Source organism: Miscanthus floridulus, chromosome 18, assembly GCF_019320115.1.
Source record: "Miscanthus floridulus cultivar M001 chromosome 18, ASM1932011v1, whole genome shotgun sequence".
NCBI lineage: Eukaryota > Viridiplantae > Streptophyta > Magnoliopsida > Poales > Poaceae > Miscanthus > Miscanthus floridulus.
In genome coordinates, this window is record NC_089597.1 from 65,152,320 (window position 1) to 65,177,775 (window position 25,456).

Below are 25,456 nucleotides of genomic sequence, written 5' to 3' on the forward strand. Positions count from 1 at the left end.
CGGTAGGAGGTGCCGGAGAGGAATGCCTGGACAATTTCTGAGTCATCGACGTGGGGCAACTCAGTGCATTGCTTGGAAAAGCATCGGATGAAGTCTCAGAGAGACTCGCCCGGCTTCTGGCGACAACTCTTAAGGTCCTAGGAGTTCTCGGGGTGCACGTATGTGCCCTGGAAATTCCCGACGAAGACCTTTACCAAGTCGCGCCAGTTGTGGATTTGTAAGGGAGGGAGGTGTTGAGCCAGGCTCATGCCGAGTCTGATAGGAACAACGGGAGGTTGCGGATGATGAGCAGGTCATCGTCCACACCACCTAGCTAACAAGCCAAGCGGTAATCGGCCAGCCACAACTCGGGGTTGGTCTCACCGCTGTACTTTGTGAGGTTGGCCAATTGCTGAAACCAGGCCAGGAAGTGAGCGTCACGGATGGCCCTGCTAAAGACTCAAGGGCCAAGTGGCCCAGGAGAAGGACTGCGGTCCTCCCCACTGTCATAGCGACCTGCCTCGGTGCGGGTGGTAGCCTTGAGTAGGTCCATCATTGTCGTGGCTGCTGTCGCCTACTGAACCACATCATGGTCGCCTTGCGCCTCGCGTCGGTCACCGAGGCGGTCATGCACCGAGGGGGCCCTATTGGCTGTTGGTGCCCAAGCAGGCTCGGGACGAACTGAGGCCTCCCTATCCTACCGAGGCAATGCCTGTGGGAAGTTTCGAGGCACCTCTGTGCCGTTGAGAGGCTGAAACTTTCGGCCTGCTGCACTGCGGCAGTCTCGAGGAGGTCCTAGAGCTCGCCATGGGCTCAGTCGCCCCTCCGATGTAGAAGGCTCGGGCATCATTTGGAGTAGCATCAGCCACTGGCCACGACATTCTAGGCTAGCTGTGATGGAAGATAGGGGGTTGATCGTCCCCTTCGTCATTGTTGATGCGGCGGTTGACGTTCGCGAGCCCTCCACCGGGCTGCTCCATCATCACCGCGACCCTACTGCTCTTGCTCGAGAGTGTCTCGGAGCTGCTGCAGAAGGAGTCGGTCTTGTTTGACCTTGGCCTGAAGCTCACGAAGCTGCTCCAGGTCCTAGGCGTTGAAATTCCTCGTGGGCGGGGTTCTCGTTCCACGCTTGCCCGGGGCTCGATGTGCCCCCTCAGGGGGCGGGGAGCGAGAACCTGCCCCTTCGTCCTCATCGCTCGTGCTTGGCATCCCAAGCTTGACATGAAAGCACTCACGAGTGGGGTTCGTAAGTGCCCTCGTCATTAGAGTCGGAGTAGCCGAAAGCAGTAGTCGCTTATGGCTAGGAAGCGGTGCATGGCTTTCAGGGTCGCGAAGCCTAGAGAAGTCCGCTTCGGCCCACTGCCTCGTCCTCCTCCGAGGAGTCAATGTGGGTGTGGGTCGAGGTCATGGCATCGAGGTCGAGGACGAAGCGTTGGTGGCGTCCTGAGGGCTCCGCGTGAGCGAAAGCATAGGCGAAGCGTAGGCGGCGGAGGCATTAGTCAACCCAAAGGGGTATGGGGATGGTGCCATCGCTGGGCTTTGCTCCACAGGAGTCAACTCCTTAGGAGGTGGCAGGGTAGAGCTTGATGACGGGGCAGTCGCTGCATGCCACCGGCGCCTTTCCCTTGCCCAGGCTTAAGCTGGATAGGTCCCCAACCAGGGACTCTGTACCAACAGCCGAGCATGGGGTGCCGACGAAGTGCAGTGCATCACCCTAAACTTGCGCGGTGTTAGGGTGGTCTTGCCCAGTGTTGTGACTGGCGAGCGCGACAAGAGCGGCGGCCCAGGTGCCACCTACGCCCGGGCTACTAGGGCATGATGTCATCATCGGTCGGTGGGGCTCTGAGTGTGAGGAGTACCATATCATACTCACATCCTAGAGACATGAACTCTTGGCTCCCAAACTAGATCACCGTGCCGAGACGTAGTGGTCGCACGGGGTCTGCCATCCAGAACTCATTGGGATGACGAAGTTGACACGCAGTATGGCCCCTACCTGGCGTGCCAACTATCAGTGTTTTGGACCGGCGGGCCCTCAACCGTCTAGTGAAAGTGTATTGCGTGCTCCTAATCCTGGATGGTGATGCAAAGAGACACAAGGTTTATACTGGTTCAGGCAATAGGTGCCCTACTGTCTAGTCTGAGAGATCGATCTTGTATTCCTTGCACCAGGGTGCTTGTAGTAGGGGTTTACAAGCAGGGCGAGAGAGGGAGCTCGTTCTAGGTCTCTACAGGGGGCGGTGTGGGTTGCTTGAGATGTTGATCTTAGGTAGTGCGGAGGAGTGTGCGTATTACAGAGTGTTGTGCGTTGCTTGTGCGTGTGTGTCTGTCTGAGTGATGTCTCCATCTATGCGTGCGTGTGTCTATGTGTTCTCCTCGTGTCTAGAAGCAGCCCTGGTCACTCCCTTTTATAGTTGAAGGGGGGACAGGGGTGATACATGTGTTCGCTATGTGGCGCTTTGTGAGCGGAGGCGGCATGTCCTGGGCCCTGTAGTGGTAGATTGCAGATGTGACACTCCCGTTGAGTCCTTTGTAGTCCACTCCCTGTTTGTAGAGCACGTAGAACGTGATTGCGAAGGTAGATAAGCTATGTTCTTGATCTTCCTTAGTAATGTTTCTTATGCGTAGATCCAAAGTTAGTTATACTATAGATGAGAGTGTATATATTAGGGTGTACAAAAGACTTAGTAGATAAGTAATGACTTAGGAATCTTTTTCTCTTAACGAATCTCCTGCTTAGTTATACTACATTTATGAGTCTCTAATTCTATCTCTATAATACCACTATTACCTTACACTTATCATTTATTTACCCTTTGACTTACCCCTGCAATAGCATGACAGTAATTATTATCATAAGTATACATATTTGTCAATATCTCTATGCCAACACCACTCCATAAGCTCCTCCCTATGGTAAAAATATAAATAACGATACCTGGTATAATCCCTGGGTGAAATGCTACAATGGTATATTATCTATGCGCTTGCGAATACTTTAATATATATACATTTTTCTCTAAAGTTTACAAGTGTCAACCATGCATTTCTGGCATTATGCTAGGGATGACAACCTAGTAACAAGTGATGCTAAGAAATGCCAACAAGCATTTCTGGCGCCGTTGCCGGGGAGGGGCACATGGCTAAGAGAATTGACCAAATAGATACTTATTATAAAATCATAACCTCTGCTTTAGTAGGCTTACCCTTGTTTGTCTTTGTTCATATGTTATACAGGGTATTGCAGACTTGGTTGTGATTCACCAACAATTTTCAATCAGAATCAACCGAATCAAGAGGAAGCTTAACACCAGTTCCTAAAGCCATGGCTGAGAAAACTCTGCGTGAAGTTTTCTGCTTCAAGCACTGAGAACATCCACACTAGGACCAACACTCAAAACCAACAACCTCGAGTTTGAGCTCAAGCCAAGCCTCATCAACATGGTGCAAGCTACCCCATTTAGCAGAAAGGCACATGAAGATGCTAGTGCTCACCTTCAGCATTTCCTAGAGATTAGCAGCATAGTCGTCATCAAGGATGTTGCTCAAGACATCATACTACTCCGTCTGTTTCCATTCTCACTAGTGGGAAAAGTGAAGTAGTGGTTCTACACCAACAAAGATCACATCAACACTTGGGCAAGATGTTCAAAGGCCTTTCTAGAAAAGTTCTTCCCTGTAGGCAAGACCAATGCCTTAAGAGGAAAGATTTCAAACTTCCAACAGCAGAAAGGAGAAACCATTCCAGAAGCATGGGAACGTTTCCAAGAATACATTTCAGATTGTCCTCATCATGGGATGGAAGATTGGTTGCTCATGCAAAGTTTCTACCATGGATTAACTCAGAAAGCTCATGAACAACTCGATGCCACTGCTGGAGGCTCATTTATGCCACTCACCCCTAGAAAAGCTAAAATTCTTATGGAAAAGATAGCCTCTAATCAAGGCTGGTCATCATGCAATATTCAATTATGCAATAAGAGTGAAAAAGTACCAGAAGAGGTGTGTGCACTGTCAACCAAGATGGATGTACTATTGAATTGGCTTGAACAATGAGCCAATTACAAGAAAGATCGTTAGGCTAATCAAGATGCATTCAATGCTCAGAATGTATGTGGAGAATATTTGGGGGTAGAATTCCTTGAATATCAAGAGGATGCAAACATCATCATCAACAACTCTGCTCTACAACAATAGAGACAAGGGTGGAATCAACAACAATGGTCGACTTACCAAGGTAAGTACCCAGGTAATTACTCTAATACTCCTAAGCAACCATCCTTAAGAGTCCTGATCTTAGAACAAGCAAGGATTAATGAGAATATTTCTAAGAAGCTTGCTTTTAATGATAAGGTCCTAGAAAGTATAAATACTAAAATGGATAGTTTTTTTTCTGCTATAAAAGACCAACTTAGCTATAATAAAAAGATAGAATCACAATTAGCCTAGTTGGCTACTGCTCTGCCTGTTGCTACTAACCTTGAGAAGGTAAATGCCATAACTACAAGAGATGGCAAGTCCACTCGTGATCCACCATATCCAACAAGGATAGGTAAGACCCTAGTGGCAGTGCAGGAAGAGGAGAAAACAACCAATGAAGTGGAAGAATTTGGGCCACAAGAGCAAGAGTTACAACAAGATTTTCATGACACGACCCTCCTACCGTTTCCACGTAGAAATCAGAAAGCCAAAATGGATGAGCAGTTTGGAAAGTTTATAGAGGTAATTCAAAAGTTATATATCAATATTCTGTTGCTAGATGCCATACAGGTACCTACCTACGTGAAGTACCTTAGAGACATCCTCAACTACAAAAGACCATTGCCTTCCACTAAGGTAATTAAGTAAACAAAGGAGTGTAGTGCGGCCATCCTAAATACTTCACCTATCAAAAAGAAGGATCTAGGATGTCCCACTATTGATTGCTCAATCAGGAGCCATAACTTCGAGAATGCATTATGCGATCTTGGAGAAAGTGTCAGTGTCATGCCCAAAAAGGTCTTCGACAAGATCAATTATTCATCACTCATGCCAACATCAATGTGCTTGCAACTAGCCAACCAATCAGTTCACTACCCTACGGGAATCGCCAAAAATATTCTGGTAAAAATACAAAGTTTTTTTGTTCCCGTAGATTTCGTAGTACTTGACATGTAGGAAGACATGAAGACACCCCTCATTCTAGGAGACCCTTTCTGAGCACTACAAATGCTCACATTAATGTCAGAGCTAGAGAAATTAAATTCCATATTAATGGGAAGGAAGAGCGATTCGCCTTCAAGCCAAGACCGGAACAATGCTCTAATTTGGAGTAGCGTGAAAAGCAAGTACAACTGTTAAGGTCTCCATCTCCGGGGCCGACGGATGCACCCAAAGAATAAACACGAACAGAGAAGTCTGGTTCAGAGGACTTAAAAATCCTGAACCCTCATCAAGAGGAAGATGAGCATGTTGATAGGCAAGATTAAGTGGGCGGCCACATTCTGTTCAACAAGAAGTTCGTCATCCTGAGCGAGTGCTGACATGGATGTTGATGCTCCATCCCCTGCTATTGGATAGTCATCCCGAGCTGCCCCTGCAGAGAAGAAAGTTCTACTCCAAGAGAAGCAGCTGAAGCTCCGAGGAGACCGAGAGAAGGACATATACAAAAAGTTGAAGAACCGAGATTTCATCCTTATTCTGGCCTATGATCTAGCCTTGCTCTAGGCCACAAGTATGAATTCTAAATTTGATCTTTTCTTTAAGACCATAGGATGGGAAAATGCCTAGGACATTAATGAGCAGGGGTGCAAACTTTTAACCATTGAATTCTTGTGTACATTACAACCTACTGACTTAGAAGTTTCATTTAGGATCTTTGGGAAAGAATTTTCTATCCCTTGGAAGAACTTTAGTGAACTTCTAGGTTTCCATTCACAATGCATACTAGATGTAGATTCTGCAATTCAAGATTTCGATAGGAACAAGTTTTGGCAAGAGATTTCTAAGGAAATAGTCTGCTACCGCCCACGCACCAATGACATCCACCATCCCACCATGCGTTTTATGCAAAAATGGTTAGGGTTCTCACTTTTCCCTAGTAGTGACTTTCGTACTATCAGAAATGATGAATTAAAATTGCTCTATGCCATGATCAAGACAGAGAAGATTTCACCTGTTAAATTAATGATGGATCATTGGATAGAAATTCCTAGTTTGAAGGGAGATGTTGGGTGCACATCTCTAGTTATACGCTTAGCTAAGAATCTTGGATTGCTACAGGATGCTTCTATCACATACATTGATACTCCCCAATGGTTAATAGATTATGATTATTTTAATCATGCTCACATGCTGAAGAAGGGGAGAGATGGAAAACTAGTTATGATGTATGTTGATTACACAACCGAGATCCCATTACCCAACCGGAACCTCGATTTGTATGTGGTGGATTCTCTTGTTTTTGACCTACAGAGAAAGGAGGAGGCACCTCGTCGAAGTGCATCAGCGAGGATCACTGTCACACCGAATTTTAAGGATATAATGGGATGCATAATCTTATGTGCGCCCAGAGATCAATCATACACATAAGCCGACAAATTATAGAGAGTATCATCATAAGTGTTTATTACATTACGAATAATATCATAGTCTTCACATAAATATAGCAGAAATATAAAGATAACTCTCTCGTGAAAGCTCCATAGCATAGGGATGTCAACTGGTTGACCACAAGACTAGTAATCCTTAGGGAAGTCGTCATTACCATAGCAATCTCTTACCCTTCTAGCATTTTTATCCAAATAATGAAAATAAACAAGCGTAAGTACAGCTCGTACTCAACAAGTATAACATGGGGTTCATGAGGCTCAAAAGGCTTGACATAGGTTTAACAACATTTAGCTTTTAGTTGTCATAATTTTAGCATAAGAGTAGCATCAACTTGTCATAATCCCAAAGTAAAACACATGATCAATGTAAACATAAATAATGAATAGCATAAACAAGTAATTAATAGTGATCATCTATTCTATAAGGGTTCCAAGGCCGCTCGTGACCATGAGCACGGCTGATATACCAGTTTTACACTCTGTAGAGGTTGTACACTTTCACTATGAGTTGTGATTACCCATACGCCTGGGTTTATAACTCCCAAAACACTTCCAAGGTGAGCAGGCAGGGTACACTATGAAGCCTTTTAAATGTTCATCTAACAAGTTAGGGCCGCTAGGTTTCTAATTGGCAAACAGATGTAGAGCTCCCCTTCTAAATGGCACACTGCGCAGGCTATAAACATAAAGACAGGCCGCACTATACCCAATTTGTCATGCCCCTCTTGCGCCATAAAGGTAACCACTAACAAGCTAGAAAAGGTCCTTGTACTAAGCTAAAGCCAGAGCCATGTGGCCCTCATAGTTGTACTATAAGTCTCGGATGATCACTTACAGATTAGTCCTTAGGGAGAGAAATCTGAAACATTTAGAAAGTAGCTAAATACTCTAGCCCCCTTTTTCATGTTGCTAAAAAGTCATGTTTAAATGTTTATTGCATATACCATTAGTCAAGTTACAAGATCATGGTTTTGTTAAGCACTAGCAAAAGCTACCCAATGCATATCCCATGGGTGACAAGGTATAAGTCCAATTCTAGGAAATCCTTAAATATAATAAGGAGACTCATGCACAAGAATTAAGCGTATTAAGGTTAATAGGAAACAAGGATGATCCCATGCTATACTTGCCTTGATCAAAGTGCTCCTACAGATCCTGCTTGTCAAAGTAGTACTCTTGATCACCCACGAATTGCTCACCATCCATATTCGATCATCATAGCAACATACAAGCATCCAGAAGCAATCATGCATAGCAAACAAAGGCTATAGATTAGAATAGTACACAAACAACATAAAATCAAGATGAAAAGTTTGTAAAACGAATCTACGTCTCACTACGAACACATATACGCGAAGATCATGGAAATCAGAGCTATAACGAAGAAGTTATGAATTAAACAAGATTTAGTTTAATAAAATAATAGATTAAATCTAACCTTGAATTTCAAAAGTTGAAAACATGTTTAACAGTAAGATGAACATGTATATTACGCAATTACAAATCTAGCGCAACTTGAATGGACCAAAACAGAGTTAAAACAAAGATTTTATGGCGAAAACAAGATCAGTGGCAAATCTATAAATAAAGAAAACATATTTTGAATCTATCAGAGAGAAACTACGCTTTTAGAAAGAGAGAAAACATATTTTGAAGTATACGTTATAGACTATGGGTTAGATTATTGGAAAAGGGAGGGGCTCTTTTGCAAAACAACCAGCAAAAGGGTATGATGAGATCTGATCCTTTGGATCTAATCTGGACGGTCCAGATTAGAAGAGGGAGGGGAAGGCATTGTCGGCGGCGAGCTTGGCGGCGACGCCATGGCTGGAAACAGGAGAACCTCACCAGCGTAATCAATCTAGGGCTTACGGGGCCTCGGTTTGGCTTGGGAAAGGTACGAGGAATAGGAGGAAGCCAAGGCGATCTCAACAGAGGGTTCTATGGCGGCTGTGACGACACCAAGGTGACGCCAAGCTCTCTTCGAGCGGCTCGGGCTCCGACGAAGCAACGACGACGACGTGAGAGCGACAGAGAGTGAGAGATAAGACGTGGATAGGGCTGGCGACCTCCTTACCGTATCCCAAAGCACGGCAGGGGCTCCTCATCGACAGCAAAGCGGCGGGTCAGCGAATCACATGGCAGCATCTTTAGGGCTGCGACGACGTGGCTAGAGCATGGAGGCGGCTTCGGTGAGACTAGATGGAGGCAGTGGGAGCAGTAGGGCTGCTATTTAAGGGCAGAGCGGCGTGGGGTGCATGCTAATTGGGTGAGAAGCGAGGCGGATGTGAACTCCCAGGCGGCGGTGTCCGTGTTGGACACAAGCTGGAGAAGGGAGAAGGCACTAACGTGCGAGCCCATCGTTTCAGCTGACTCCAAGGTGTGGGGTTGGGCCGCTGGTGAGTTGAGCCAGCGAAGTGAGTGAGGCTAAGCGAGCATTCGGGCTACATAGGGGAGGTGGGCCAAAAGCCAGAGAGAGTGAAAGGGAGAGGAAGAAATTTATTTTCTTTTTCCTAAACACATTTTCAAATCCAAATTCAAATCAAATTTAAATTCTTTTGCAGTTTTGATCAAACCCAAACATCACAAAAATAAATAGGCAGCAACATGTATGCACAAGCATGTATCTAGACCTTATAATTAATTTTAATTTAACAAAAGTTATTACTTTTCTAAGTTTACATGCTCACAAAATGCATAATTAAATCAAATTCACCTATTTTAAAATGATGCAAATTTTAGGGTGTTTCAATTCTACCCCCTTAAAATGAATCTCGTCCTTGAGATTTGGCTAATGCTTACTCTCAACAAATATAACCGGTGCTCCCCAAGGTGATGAACTAGGATGAATGAAACCTTTGTCCTGCAACTCCTTTATTTGTTTCTTAAGTTCCTCTAGTTCATTAACCCCCATTCTATATGGACGCTTAGCTATAGGTGCAGTTCCAGGTAATAGTTCAATAATAAACTCAATGTCATGGTCAGGTGGCATACCTGGCAAGTCATCAGGAAACACATCTAGAAACTTGTCCACCACTGGGTCCTCCTTGTTGGCGCTATCATCAAGTTGGTTCACTATGGATGTCGGCTGCTTCTGCACTACAACCTCAACACTGATTCTGTCTCCCTTTGGTGTTGTCAGAACTACTGTCGTCTCCTTACACTGAATAACTACTTGTTGTTGCATCATCCAATCCATACCCAGAATCACATTAATGCCAGATGTTCTTAACACAATGGGGCTCACTTTAAACTCTACCCCCTTAAAGATAGACTAGTTGGGAGACAATGATAAAAAGCTTGCATACTACCTCCTAATGAGTTTACTAGTATAGGATCTTTCATGGCACATAAGGGTATGCTATGCATTCTAACAAATGCTTGTGATATGAAAGAATGCGAAGCTCTAGAATAAAAAAAGAATAGTGACAGGAGTGGAATTAACATCAAATGTACCAAGCATGACTTCTGGTTCCACAAGCACCATCTCTATAGACACATGATTCACCTTTCTCGTGTTAGGTGTTGGCTTCTGATGACTATTCTACCTCTGTGGGGTCTGCTAGGTTTGGCTTCTCAGGGCAGTTATAAGACATGTAACCCTCTTTACCACAATGGAAACACTTGTTGGGAGTGCTAGGGGCACTGGTCTTCATGGGAGTGTTGCTAGGTGCTCCCTATTGTGGTGTCTATTGGCCACTCTGCTCTGGTTACGCTGAGGGTACTAAGCATGATTCCACTGATTAGGTGGCCCTTGGTACCTCTACTGGAAGCCTTGCTGAGGGTTGGTGCGTGAACGAGTATTGCTTCTAGAGGCCTGTCCCTGAAGCCTCCTCTTCTTAGCCTCCATCTCTTTGCGCTTATTGTCAATAACAATAATGTGGTTCACCAACGTCTAGAAATTGGGGTATGTATTGAACATAAGCTAGAGTTGGAGACCATCATACATCCCCTTAAGAAAGCAGCGCTGCTTATTAGCATCATCAGCCACATCATTCGGAGCATAGCATGACAACAGAGCGAATTTGTCATGATACTCGGCCACAGACATAGATCCCTGCTTCAATGCTCTGAATTCCTCCTGCTTCAGCTCTATCAATCCTTCAAGTATGTAGTAGGATATGAAATTCTCTCTAAATTCCTGTCAGGTGATAGGAGGAGCATTATTGGGACATCCATACTTAAATGCCTCCCACTAGTCTTGAGCTTCTTCTTGGAGCTGTCCTGACACGTACAACACCTTCTGCTGGTCGTCGCACTGCGCTATGTTGAGTTGCTTTACCACTACATGAAGCCAATCATCTACTTCCAATGGATCAGTGACATGAGAAAACATTAGGGGGGCAGCCCTTCAAGAATTCACCATGCTTGTCACGTGGTGCCCCATCAATTGGATGATTCTGCACCAGAGCTTACATAAGTTATGTCTGCACTACCAAAAGCTGCTCAATAGTAGGTGGCGGTGGTGGTGGTGGATTTGGGGGAAATATTCAAAATTTAGAGATTTCCAAGTTATAGACACTTATAGAGATAGAGAATACATTCTAAAAATTTTCTGGCACGAGTTCCAACATCAGCAGCTTGGTAAAACAATCATATATTGAGTTATAGAATCCAAAAGAGACATTCTTTATATGGTTGGAAAGATTAAGAAATTATCTACAACTTTTATTTAGATCACATGCCTAGATTCTATCGTTATGTTAATAAAAAATAGGACACAACCGAAAACTATTCTAGATTCTAGACTGTGCAGAAACTTCAACTTGGAACAGCTATATCTCTCGAATCAGATCATATATTAGGGTGATTCCAATAGCATTAGAAAGATACTTAAGTCTAGTTATTTCCATGAAAATTTCATAATTTTTGGTTGAGTATATTTAAATGGGCATTGAGATAAAGGTAGACTGCTTCGAAAAAACAGAACCGAAGAACAAGATATGCTAACCCAACTATTCATTTATTAACTCGAACTTAATATTCTTAACTATGGAACTTGTGGACATGCCCACAAGGTTCCAGCATGCATTATAAAAATCCAACTCATACATGAATATAATAATAATCAACTAGGCACACCAAAGTTCACACCATACTGCTAGACTCGACTTGACTCAACTTGACTTGCGCTACTATCATCTTATTACATAGAAAGGAACTCCAACACCTATTAGCGATGTTTATGGGGAAGCTTCTCATAAATCCTTAGCAAGCTGAGGCACTCCTTTTGGTCATCTATCACTTGTTGGTACCTCTTAAGAGACTCCTCTTGTGCCTTCAACTGATCTTCTAGTCGCTGATTCTTCTCTACTAACTCATAGGCAAAGTGTACCACCACTTAAGTAGTTGGATCTGTGCCTTCAGGGTCCATTATTGCCCACTCCAATTCAGGGTGTTGGCAAGGGAGGAATCTATATTGATCCTCCTTCATATCGTCAAAGCGGTGGCCACAGAGACCATGTAGGCTTCAGTAGCTGCATCTTCTATGCTATCTTCCATGGTGGCACGATGAGCATGATGCATATAGTTCGAGTCTAGCTGGTATGCTTCCTTCTCTTCATCCCTGATGTAGATGCACACCCTAGATTTCCAATAAGTGTCCTCTAGGGGATTCGGAATGACGTCCTCCTCCTCATCCTCCAATTCAACGACCTCCCCATCTTCCTCAACTTTGGGCTCTTCCTAGAGTGGCTCAGGCGTAGGTGCAGGTGCAGGTGCTGGCGAGTCGACTTTCTGCTCCTGAGGTTCCTCCTCACGTGGCTCCATGGGCTCATACAAGCCACGAGGTGGGTAGTAGCCTCCAGTGCTGATGCGAGCGGTCTTGTTGGCACGAGGCATCTACTGAATTAGATTTAGTTAGAATAGAAGCAATAATTTTCATAATAGAGTGAGGCGAAAGAAGCATAAAATTTTAGCAATTAACATGAGTGAGGTGGTAAGCATGAAATGAGTGAAGTAAAAGAGGCTAAAACTACCATTACTAACTAGGCTTGCGTCCTGCAGTCAACACGGCTCTGATACCAATTTGTCACACCCAATTTTAAGGATAAAATGGGAAGCATAATCTTATGTGCGCCTAGAGATCAATCACACACATAAGCCAACAAATTATAGAGAGTATCATCACAAGTGTTTATTACATAACAAATAATATCATATAGTCTTCACATAAATATAGCGAAAATATAAAGATAACTCTCTCGCGGAAGCTCCATAGCACAGGGATGTTAATTGGTTGACTACAAGACTAGTAATCCTCAGGGAAGTCAGTCATTACCATAGCAATATGTTACCCATCTAGGATTTTTATCCAAATAATGAAAATAAACAAGCGTAAGTACATCTCGTACTCAATAAGTGTAACATTGGGTTCATGAGGCTCAAAAGGCTTGACACAGGTTTAAAAGCATTTAGCTTTTAGTTGTCATAATTTTAGCATAAGAGTAGCATCAACTTGTCATAATCCCAAAGTAAAACAGCATTATCAATGTAAACATGAATAATGAATAGCATAAACAAGTAATTAATAGTGATCATCTATTCCATAAGGGTTCAAAGGCCGCTCGTGACCGTGAGCATGACTGATATACCAGTTTTACACTCTACAGAGGTTGTACACTTTCACTGTGAGTCGTGATTACCCATATGCCTAGGGTTTATAACTCCCAAAACACTTCTAAGGTGAGCAGGCAGGGTACACTATGAAGCCTTTCAAAGGTTCGTCTAACAAGTTAGGGCCGCTAGGTTTCTAATGGGCAAATAGATGTATAGCTCCCCTTCTAAATGGCACACTCCAGTGCAGGCTATACACATAAAGACTGAGGCCACACTATACCCGATTCGTCAAGCCCCTCTTGCACCATAAAGGTAACCACTAACAAGCTAGAAAAGGTCCTTGTACTGAGCTAAAGCTAGAGTCATGTGGCCCTCACAAGTTGTACTGTAAGTCTCAGATGATCACTTACAGATAAGTCCTTAGGGAGAGGAATCTAAAACATTTAGAAAGTAGCTAAATACTCCAGCCCCATTTTTCCAAGTTGCTAAAAAGTCATGTTGTAATGTTTATTGCATATACCATTAGTCAAGTTACAAGATCATGGTTTAGTTGTGCACTAGCAAAAGCTACCCAATGCATATCCCATGGGTGACAAGGTATAAGTCCAATTCTAGGAAATCCTTAAATATAACAAGGAGACACATGCACATGAATTAAGTGTATTAAGGTTAATAGGAAATAAGGATGATCCCATGCTATACTTGTCTTGATCAAAGTGCTCCTGCGGATCCTGCTCGTCAAAGTAGTACTCTTGATCACCTGTCTATATTCGATCATCACAGCAACATACAAGCATCCTAGAAGCCATCATGCATAGCAAACAAAGGCTATAGATTAGAACAATACACCAACAACATAAAATCAAGATGAAAAGTTTATAAAATGAATATACGTCTCGCTACGAACATACAAACGTGAAGATCACGAAAATCAGAGCTATAACAAAGAAGTTATGAATTAAACAAGATTTTTTAAATAAAATAATAGATTAAATCTAACCTTGAATTTCAAAAGTTGAAAAATGTTTAACAGTAAGATGAACATATATATTATGCAATTATGAATCTAATGCAACTTGAACGGACCAAAACGGAGTTAAAACAAAGATTTTATGGCGAAAACAAGATCAGTGGCAAATATGTAAATAAAGAAAACTGTATTTTGAATCTAACAGAGGGAAACTACGCTTTAAGAAAGAGAAAACGTATTTTGAAGTATACATTATAGACTACGGGTTAGATTACTGGAAAAGGGAGGGGCTCTTTTGCAAAATAACCAGCGAAAGGGTATGATGAGTTCTAATCCATTGGATCTAATCTGGACGGTCCATATTAGAATAGGAGGGGAAGGCATTGCCAGCGGCGAGCTGGGCGGTGGCGCCATGGACGGAAATGGCAGAACCTCACTGGTGTAATCAATCTAGGGCCTATGGGCCTCAGTTTGGCTCGGGAAAGGTACGGGGAACATAATGAGGCCAAGGTGATCTCAACAGAGGGTTCTATGGCTGGCTGCGACGGCACCAAGGCGGCGCGGAGCTCTCTCGAGCGGCTCAGGCTTCGATGAAGCAACGACGATGATGCGAGAGCAACAGAGAGTGAGGGATAAGACATGGATAGGGCTAGCGACCTCCTTACCATATCTTGAAGCTTGACAGGGGCTCCTAGGTCAATGGCAAATTGGTGGGTCGACGAATCACATGGCGGCGGTGGCTTTAGGGCTACGACAGCATGGCTAGAGCACGGAGGCGGCTTTGGCGAGACTAGATGGAGGCAGCGGGAGCAACAGGGCTGCTATTTAAGGGCAGAGCAGCATGGGTCGCATGCCAATCGAGCGGGAAGCGAGGCAGGATGCGGAGTCCCGGCGGCGGTGTCCGTGTTGGACATGAGCTGGAGGTGGGAAAAGGCACTGACGCGTAGGCCCATTGTGTCAGCGACTCCAAGGTGTCGGGCTGGGCCGCTGGTGGGTTGGGCCAGCGAAGTGAGTGAGGCCGAGTGGGCCTTCGTGCTGCAGAGGGGAGGCGGGCCAAAAGCCTAAGAGAGTGAGAGGGAGAGGAAGAAATTTCTTTTCTTTTTCCTAAACACATTTTCAAATCCAAATTCAAATCAAATTTAAATTCTTTTGTAGTTTTGATCAAACCCAAACATCACAAAAATAAATAGGCAGCAACATGTATGCACAAGCATGTAACTAGACTGTATTGTTGATTTTAATTTAACAAAAGTTATTACTTTTATAAGTTTACATGCTCACAAAATGGATAATTAAATCAAATTCATCTATTTTAAAATGATTCAAATTTTAGGGTGTTACAATCACATGCAACCCGCAGCCTCGATATCATGGAGATGATCATATCCTAGAGGGCCCTGCATACACTGGCTACTAGAGGATGCGAGGAGGGAGGACCTTCCTAGGTTCATCAGTCCAGTGCATATAGGTTGGGACCAGCCAGGATCTTCCTAACCTAGAAATGCTAGATGGGAGCAGCCTACTCGGCACCATTCGGAGAGCTCCTGGCAAAATGGCTCGAGTGGGCAATGGGAGGACGGCAACTTCGACCATTACCAGCAGCTGTCCTATGAGGATATGTCCAGCGGCTATCAGGGGGACGCATGTCCTTCTCTGGTCGTGGCTTCCATGATCAACACATCGGCCACCATCCACCGCCCATGGGTTACCATGAGCAGCAGATGGAGCATGCACGTTTCGATAACAGGCTTACCACCATTGAAGAAGGTCAGCAAGAGATCCAGGACACTCTTAACCAGCACTCACAATGGCAAGAAGAGGCAGGACAACGTCTTGCTGCCATCCAATAACATTAGGAGCAAGAAAATCAAAACTAGCAATATTTGTTCTAGGGTCTGAACCTCGACCCACCATTCTGAGGATCACGACAACAACCAGCTTGGGGGAGGAGCCCCCACCATCACTCTAGGTAAGTTTCTCTCTCTTGTAGTTTATTATTTTCTTTAGTTTGTTTAATTTCTGAATTTACTATTTATTTAAAAAAAGATGCATAACCAAGAAAACAAAATAAAAATTCGCCTTTATCTTATATATATATATATTGTTGTGTATAATTTGCTTCAGATGTGCTTTAGTTTCTTGTCTTGTTTTTAAGAGTCATATAAATAAAAGGAACTTGAAGATGATCTCACATGATAAAAACACTGAATAGATGCTTTGATATAATTCCTTTCAAGTACCTAGCTTTCAGTCTTGAATTTTCTCGAGTTTTGGATAGAATTGATTTGACATGAGAATTTGCTCTGAACTTAAAACTCGTGGGTAGCAATGCTTGATCTAAGTCTAGGTAATTGACGGATATGATATGAGAAGGTCCGAGCTTGCTATTTATCTAGTTCTAAGTGATACTAGAATTCTAGAGATTTATCTTTGAAAACATAAAAATTCCACATGATGAGATCTTGTATGACAAAGTGTTAATTCCTACCAGAGCCAAACATATTTATATTTGGGCTAGGAAAACTTCCACTTATATGTTGCTTGTCTTGCATTGAGTTTAGTCAAGCTTTGTTGATGCCTTATGAGAGGTTTGTCATGCTCTTAAAATCAAGATCACGTACACACCACCCACATATGCATTACTCCTACACTGGGTTAGGCACAAAACATGCTTTCCATCTAGATCCATTTAAAAATGTTTTACTCCTACACTGGGAGGAAACACCAAAAATATTCTTCATAGGTTTCCACCAAATAAATGCTCCAAGTTCTTGTTATTATCTCTCCAACAATTGCTATGCAGAAAAGAGGCATGTGGCTATGCAAAAGTTATTCATAAAGAAAAGAAGAAGAAAAAATGGACAAGTGTCTAAATTATCAAAACAATGGGTACTCATATGCCCGCCTAAAAAAAAGAAAGTGCGATGAATAAGATAGCCCATGTTTTCTTGCAAATGTTTCCAAGTTTCAAAAGAGAGATATGTTTTCAAGGAGCATAGTAGAATTAGGCTAGCTACGATATATATCCACCATATATTTCACACACATGCACATCTTGATTTGATTGCATGACTCAACTCTCTTTGGATCCATTGTTTGACTTTACAATATATGTATTACAAGTATGTTCTTTCATGTTATCACCCATCCTATGAGCTCCACATAAGTCTTAGTTGTAGGAAGAGAAAGGCATAACATCATTATTGCCTTGGTGAGGATCCACAAATACCACATATTTTGAAAGACTTGAGAGTGTCATACAATGGAATCTCTTAGCTTTATTTTGAAAACTTATAAAAACTCTAGAATAATGGTTGAACAAAGAACATGAGACATAGTACTTGACTTGATCATTCTGTCTTTCAATTGCTGAAGACCCAAGTGAAGGCTACAAGCCCCATAGTTAAAGGTAATATGAGTAAGTTTGAAAGATAGATCAGTTTGTTCTAATCTGGAGGAGAATTTTTGTTTGAATGCATGTGTACTTTTGAGGAGTTGTTACAAACCAAAAATTCTGATCCATTACTAAGTTTGGCTTTGCTAAGGGACAAGCAAAGGTTACGCTTGGGGAAATTATTGACAGTAGTTGCCGACCATTATAAACATCAATATAACCCAAAATAATGCATGAAAATGATCACCAACATAGACTTAGGGTTTAATCTGACAATTTCCATGAGTTTTGGTGAATCTATGTTTTTAGTAGGGTTTATCTAGAAAATCATCAAGGAGGATCTAAATGTCAAAGGAAAATTCAGAATTCAGCTGTGAAACCAACTCTAGAAGGTTCCAGAGGACTCCAGAAGCCATGTCACCGAAGCGGAGGATGAGATAGTGACAGGTGGGGCCGCCCAGCCCTACAGGGCCCACCTATCAGCCTCGTCGCTATGTTAGTTTCCCACACCCTCCTAGGATGCATCTAAGTCGTTGCTTAAGTCAGTTTGATCCAAGGGCTTATGTTGTATCCTCTAGGCTATATATATTAGCCCCACCCCCCTCTAGATCATCAGGTCATAAGTCAGGGCTAGACAGAAAACTAGGGTTTCCAGAGATTAGAGCTCTAGTTCTTCAAGTTTCTAGTATAGATTAGTTAGCAATGTTCAAGAAGAGTGTGGGCTATTGCTTAGGATTCTGGATTTGCCATCTGGAGACTGGTATAGCCATTGTATCTCTATATTTATGACTTTGTGCTACTTTAATATTATTATGTTGATATTTATTATGTTCCTAGTTTGCTCTAGTTGTATGCTTGATATAGTTATGATTAATGATGAGTTTATGCATATGTTCACAAAGCGCTTAGCTCAATACGTATGTGAGTTAAGTGGTCGACACTATGTAAGCATGGTGCTTAGATATTGTTTGCCTATAGATGCCCTCTGCACTCTGGGTCATGTGGTAGATCGTGGATGTGACACTCCCGTTGAGTCCTTTGTAGTCCACTCCCCGTTTGTAGAGCACGTAGAATGTGATTACAAAGGTAGACAAGCTCTATTATTGATCTTCCTTAGTAATGTTCCTTATGCGTAGATCCAAAGTTAGTTATACTATAGATGAGAGTGTATATATTAGGGTGTACAAAAGACTTAGTAGATAAGTAATGACTTAGGAATCTTTTGCTCTTAATGAATCTTCTGCTTAGCTATACTACATTTATGAGTCTCTAATTCTATCTTTGGAATACCACTATTACCTTACACTTATCATTTATTTACCCTTTGACTTACCCCTGCAATAGCATGAGAGTGATTATTATCATAAGTATACATATTTGTCAATATCTCTATGCCAACACCACTCCATAAGCTCCTCCCTGTGGTAAAAATATAAATAACGATACCTGGTATACTCCCGGGTGAAATGCTACAATGGTATATTATCTGTGCGCTTGCGGATACTTTAATATATATACAATTTTCTTTGAAGTTTACAAGTGTCATTAATAATTACCAATCATGCATTTCTGGCATTATGCTAGGGATGATAACCTTGTAACAAGTGATGCTAAGAAATACCAACAAGCGATAGAACGACGAGGGATGATCACAGATCCGGCACGATGCGGGAAGAAAGCGAGGGAATGACATGAGTCTTCTTTCCTTTCGCTCCCCTAGCCCTGAGCAAACAAGCTTCCCCTTTCATCTTAGGCTCGTGCGCAAGTGCTTGGCCTCGCCTAGGAGCTGGTCTGTCGGGTCGACCGGGGTGACCTGAGCGAGAGGTCAGGACATGGGTCATCGGCTCGTCGTGACTGGGGGAGCGATCAGAAGGCACTTGGGAAAGGGTCGCTGGGACAGTGATAAGTAATGCTATGTCTTGGGACATGTATATGCGCCCTCATGTGTGGCCTCTGCGAGTGAATCATGTCTAGCTACTAGCACGAGTCGGGTCGGGTCACTCAGGAATCGAAGCGGCTCTAGGATGAGGTGCTCGAGCACACTATTCCATGGCTTGCTCCATGGGTTAGCTGTGGTTTTCTAGAGCTAAGGGCGAGCCGACATGTGTATGTGGACATGTTTGGGTAGAGAGGTTAGGGTCAAAGTTGATGTGACTGACCAATGTACCGAAAGTTGTCGGGGGACTGGTTGCCATTACTTGGGGTGTGCCGAGCCCCCAAGCGTCTGCTTGTGGCGGAGTTGTTGTCTGAGGCGTTGTGTGCCCCTGAGCGCTTGCTCGCGATGGAGTCATTATAGTCCCTAGGCGGTGAGCTGATGGGGTAGCTTTTGGACTACTCTGAGCAGTCGTAGCTACCATGGATCGGCCTCTCAGGCAACCTTGGGCCAGTCCTTGCTGGCCTGATTTCCTCAAAGGGCTCGCGACCCCTTGGGGATGACTTCTTTATGTCCGTCCTATTGTAGTTTCTGGCCAGAAGAGCTCGTGTGTTCCTGTGCTTGAGTTCTCCTGGCACGACAATGTCGTTGCCACCGCGTCTCTGCCTCCAGGTGTAATTTCTACTTTTGACAGAGAGCTGTCATGACCTATCGCTGTGGGAGCTGGCTTTGAGTGCAATGCGGTTAAATCCACTCATCGCAGCATGTGGTGCACTTAGGGAGCCTGCTTCCTCAGATGCATGTGACTCCGAGGGATAGTTGACAGTTCACGGAGAGGTATCACCTGGCTTGTCTATGAACCAGGATTGGATCTTGGTTCTAGGCTTGGCCCTGTGTGACGCGACGCCGGTTAGCCACCTGATCACCAGTGACGACGCCACGTGGCATCGGGCGTTTTGCCGCTTGTGTGTGCCCTGGCTCATTGTGTTCTACCGACGGCGGTGACGTTGTCTAGGGCGTGGCTCTACCATGGAATCTAGTTTTCCTACGCGGTAGGTCTAGACTGGGTAGGAGCCGGTGGTGGGCATTGACCCGTTGGTTCAGGTGATCTCATGATTCCTCGAAAGAATGTGGCCACCGCGGGCCATTTCTTAGGTGAGCTCACCATGAGCCATAGGCCTCTGGCTTCCTAGGTGGAAGTCTTGGCCCTGGCCAGTGATGGGAGAGGGTATTAGGCCCCCTACGTAGGTGAACTCTGGGATGCAACCCCCGAGGGTAGTTTCGGGAGTTCGTCCATTGTGGATCACGTGGTCCAGACCTCTAGAGTGGAGGTCCGGGCTATAACTAAAGGCGGACACGGGCGTTGGCCCTTTCATGAAGATGAACTCATAGTTTTCACGGTGGAAGTGGTTACCGTGGGCCATTCCGCCAGCGTGTACATCAGCGGTGCGAGGAGCCTTCGCTTCCTTCCCAACAAATGAGAGTGCGTGACTATCCCCTACCTGGCGCGCGAACTATCAGTGTTTCGTAAACTAGACTAGTAAACTTATACGATTGTTGCGCTGCTCTAGGAAGATGATGGTAGCATCCAAAAGACATGAGGATTTATACTAGTTTAGGCTAGAGCCCTACGTTCAGTCTCAGAGATGATCGAGTACGTGTTCCTCGCTTGAATGGTCTGAAGTTCTTACAATGGGGGCAAGAATGGGGGAAGAGGAAGAAGAGCTAGGAGAGGGGCAGCCCGAAGGGAAGCTTTAGGAGCCCAGCTATGATGGAGAGTGAGTGAATGAGAAGAGGACTCAAAATGTCTAGAAAGGGTGCCCCGGCTACCCTTATATAGAGTTTGGGGCTAGGACACATACAAAGCAGGAGGTTCTCCTGACCGAAGGGTCGTGAGCCTAAGGGAGGGCCTAACTAACTTGACTTGCAAGTTACGCCATCTTGTGGAGCACATCCGGGCATTGCTGTCATCATGGTCTTAAAGCCACGCTGTGGCATGATATGGCGTGGTGCTACTATGCCTGCCATGGTTGCACTGTAGGTACGATGGTGGTCCACTAGCCGTCCTATGTGACGCGGTTTCTGCTGTGGTCTTCATCATCATCTCCTAGTTTCCTGGGGCACCGTATAGAAGAGAAATGTCAGAATGAGCTGAATAACTCCTAGTTTCCGCTGTGGTCTTCGTCATCATCTCCTAGTTTCCTGGGGCTCCTTAGCATCATCTAACATGTCAAGTAGTTCATCTTTAGTTGGTTCATCATCATCACTTTCACTTTCATTTTCATTATCATGTTCCTCATCACATCCATTATCACAAGTTTGTACCTTAGTGGCCTTAGCCATGAAGCATGATGGAGTGTTGAAGAGAGAAGGCTTCTCATTGACAGCAATGTTTGCAAGAGCCTTCTTCTTGGTGGTCTTGTCATCATCACTATCATCATCATCACTTGAGGAAGCATCACTATCCCAAGTGACCACATATGAACCACCCTTCTTTTTCTTCTTCTTGAAGGTCATCTTGTCCTTCTCCTTCTTTTTGTTCTTGTCCTTCTTCTTGCTCTTCTTGCCATCATCATCATTGTCGCTATTGTATGGACATTGAGCAACAAGATGATCCTTGCTTCCACACTTGAAACACCTTCTTGACTCTTCCTTATTCTTGGATGAAGACTTCTTTCTTCTAGCATGGTAGCCCTTCTTCACCATGAACTTGCCAAATCTCTTCACAAAGAGAGCCATCTTCTCATCATCATCATCATCATCATCCCAAGAGAATGAGCCTTCATCTTCGCTCGATGATTCTTGATTTGCCTTGCCCTTGGATGATGTGGCCGTGAATGCCACACTCTTCTTCTTCTTATCCTTCTTCTCATCTTTCTTCTCCTTCTTTTCTTCATTCTCATCATCATCTCTATAAGTGTCATCGGTCATCACATCTCCTAACACTTGGTTTGGTGTCATGGTGTCCAAACCACTCCTCACTAGAATAGGGAACAATGTGCCAAATCTTGAAGGTAAGCATCTCAAGAACTTGTGGGAGAAGTCCTTGTCCTTCACCTCTTCTCCAAGTGCTTTGAGATCATTGACAAGCACTTGAAGCCTATGGAACGTCTCTAGCACACTCTCATCCTCCTTCATCTTGAAGCTTGCAAACTTTTCCTTGAGAATGTATGCCTTTGCACCCTTCACAGCTTGAGTGCCCTCAAATGACTCCTCCAACTTCTTCCATGCCTCATGAGCCCTCTCAATGTTCTTAATTTGCTCAAATGTTCTCTCATCCAAAGCATCATAAATGGCACTGAGAGCAATGTCATTGTTTTGAAGTAGCACTTCTTCGGCGGCGGTGGGAGCCTCCTTATTGGCAATCATCAATCTTGGTCTCCACCACCTTCCACACATTTCTATTGATTGACTTGATATATGTTGTCATCTTAGCCTTCCAATAAGGATAATTGGAGCCATCAAATTGGGGTGGCTTCTTGGTATTGTTGATTTGTGCCATTTTGACACCGATGGTTGTTAAGCCTCAAATCACGGTAACCACCGCTCTGATACCACTTGAAAGGTCCTAATGGCTAGAGGGGGGGTGAAGAGCCTATTAAAAATTTCTACAACAACACTTAGCAAAGATGTTAGACAATGAAACAGTGAAACGAGTGTTGCGCTAGCCTACTAAAAATACAAGCCACCTACCACAATTCTAGTGACTATGATCTCTAAGCACACAGAGGCTATGTTACTACACTAAGTTAGTGTGCTCTCAAATACTAACTAAAGAGTCACACTAACCACTAGACCCGACTCAAGCTTGCTCTAAAAAATAATTACACTAAAGAGCAAAGCAACACTAGAAATGTAAATATAAGAGAGGGGATGTGATGATTATACTGCTATGTCAAGGAATTGAGCCAATCATGAGATGATCACAAATCAATCATAATGAATACCAAGAAATCCTCGGACAATGATGACACAAGATTTTTTACCAAGGTTCGCTTGCTTGCTGGCAAGCTAGTCCTCGGTGTGGCGATTCACTCAATTGGAGGTTCATGCGCTAATTGGCATCACACGCCAAACCCACAACCGGATGCCGCACAACCAACACAAGATAAGGATCACACAAGCCACGAGCAATGAACTAGAGTACCTTTTGGCTCTCCGACGGGGAAAGGTCAAGAACCCCTCACAATCACCACGATCGGAGCTGGAGACAAGCACCTTTCTCCGCTCGATGATCGTCGCTGCACCAAGCCGTCTAGGTGGCGGCAACCACCAAGAGTAACAAGCGAATCCCACAGCGAAACACGAACACCAAGTGCCTCTAGATGCAATCACTCAAGCAATTCACTTGGATTCACTCCCAATCTCACAAAGATGAGGAATCAATGATGGAGATGAGTGGGAGGGCTTTGGCTAAGCTATTGCTATGTCAATGCAAATTGCCAAGAGAGTGAGCTTGAGCCGACAAACACCTTATATAATGGCTTCATTGAAATAGAGTCGTTGGGCCCACAAAGCAGCCCAGCTCGGGACGACCGGACATGCAGGTCGAAATGACCTGATGCTCGGTCTTTAGCGTCTGGTCAATGGATGTCAGCCTTGTGTCCTGCCTTTAAACCTTGACTGCCTAATCTCCAATGGTCGAGAGCCATCGCGCGCGTGGTTAAGTTGTGATCGGACGCGCTGATCAATGACCTAACGCACCCGACGCCATGTCCGCTCGCCTGCATGCCCACGTGCCCAACACTGTGACCTGATGCACCGAGGGGATGACCGGATGTGCCATCAACGTGGTATCCGGTCACTTCCAAAGAGCTCTCCGAGCCTCCTTTCCATGACCTAACATGTCTGAGGGTGCATGGCCGGATTTAGGGCCGAGTTCGACCCTCATAGTCGCAGCACGCCAACAACAGACCCAAGTCCTGCTCATTGTTGGTATTTTTAAACGCACACAGATAAATCCACAAGCGCACGGATACCTTTATAGCTTTCACTCGGGAGTATTCCAAAGTATCGTAGTTATCCACAGGGAAACAATGGTTAAAGAAGTTGATAGTTCACTATCATATATCTACTAACTAGTATACTAACTAAACTAAAGTGGGGTTAAGTGTTGTTTATGATAAGAGTTATGAATAATAACACACATAAGAGAATTCAATGGTATATAAATGAGTAGTCTAGCTAAATTGAGAGGACAACGGTTGAGTTCAAGGTTCCTAAATACTTCTCTATTACTTCGGTTCTATTCTAGTTTAGATTAGAGGGTATAACTAAAGCATGGGTAGATATAGCGATCACACACAATAGCACTTTGGGACATCGGAACACTAGCCATAGAAAGGGATAAGGAAGCTCTGACTATGGTCCTACAAACACCAACCCAAACGTGGTGGACTACATAGGCCATCAAGGCTGTCACCACCTAGGGCTATCACAACTATCCGCGGGGTTGGGTGCAATCTTAGGTAACTCATAGTCTAGACACCATGTCTATACTATTAATTACTACTCTAATCACATATAATAACTAGAGCACTCGATGTGAGCGAAGATCCCATGCTAAGATATGATAACTATACTAACCATACACACAAAAGGTATAAAAGTGAAGAGAAGATAACTATATTAAAGCATAAGTCTTGCAAAGGTAAGATATAAAAATATACTCGACCTCCGAAGATTTCTCCAGAACCCGAGCATAGCTTAACTCTCCCTAATTCTCAACTAGAGCTATTCTACTTCTACATCTTGAGAGATGGCTCTGATCCTGACGAGGAGGATATAAATTAGGGTTTTTAGGATGACTCTAGGGAGGGGGTAGGGCTGCTATATATAGGCCTAAGGTGGAGGAGGGGGCAAGGAATCGAGGTGGAGTAGGGTCAAGGAATCAAGGTGGAGTAGGGGGCAAGGAATCGCCATGTCATCGATCCACGTCAACTCCCTCGATCATCGTTGGATGAACCGACCTATAACCGTCTTAAAATCAACGGTGTAGATCTTGAAAATGCACACGAGGTGGCGGAGGGCGAGCGGGCTCCAGAGCAGGCCGGGCGGCCTCCCTAGTGGGCCGGCTAGCCCACTATTGTGTC

At 44.1% G+C, this 25,456-nt stretch overlaps 1 non-coding gene across 1 annotated transcript; it reads right to left on the bottom strand.

Moving 5' to 3' along the window:
• Nucleotides 1-3,672: 3,672 nt before the first annotated feature.
• LOC136525080 (small nucleolar RNA R71) lies at nt 3,673-3,779 on the bottom strand. Its single transcript, XR_010776408.1, has one exon. It is a non-coding gene; the product is annotated as a small nucleolar RNA R71 (small nucleolar RNA).
• Nucleotides 3,780-25,456: the final 21,677 nt, after the last annotated feature.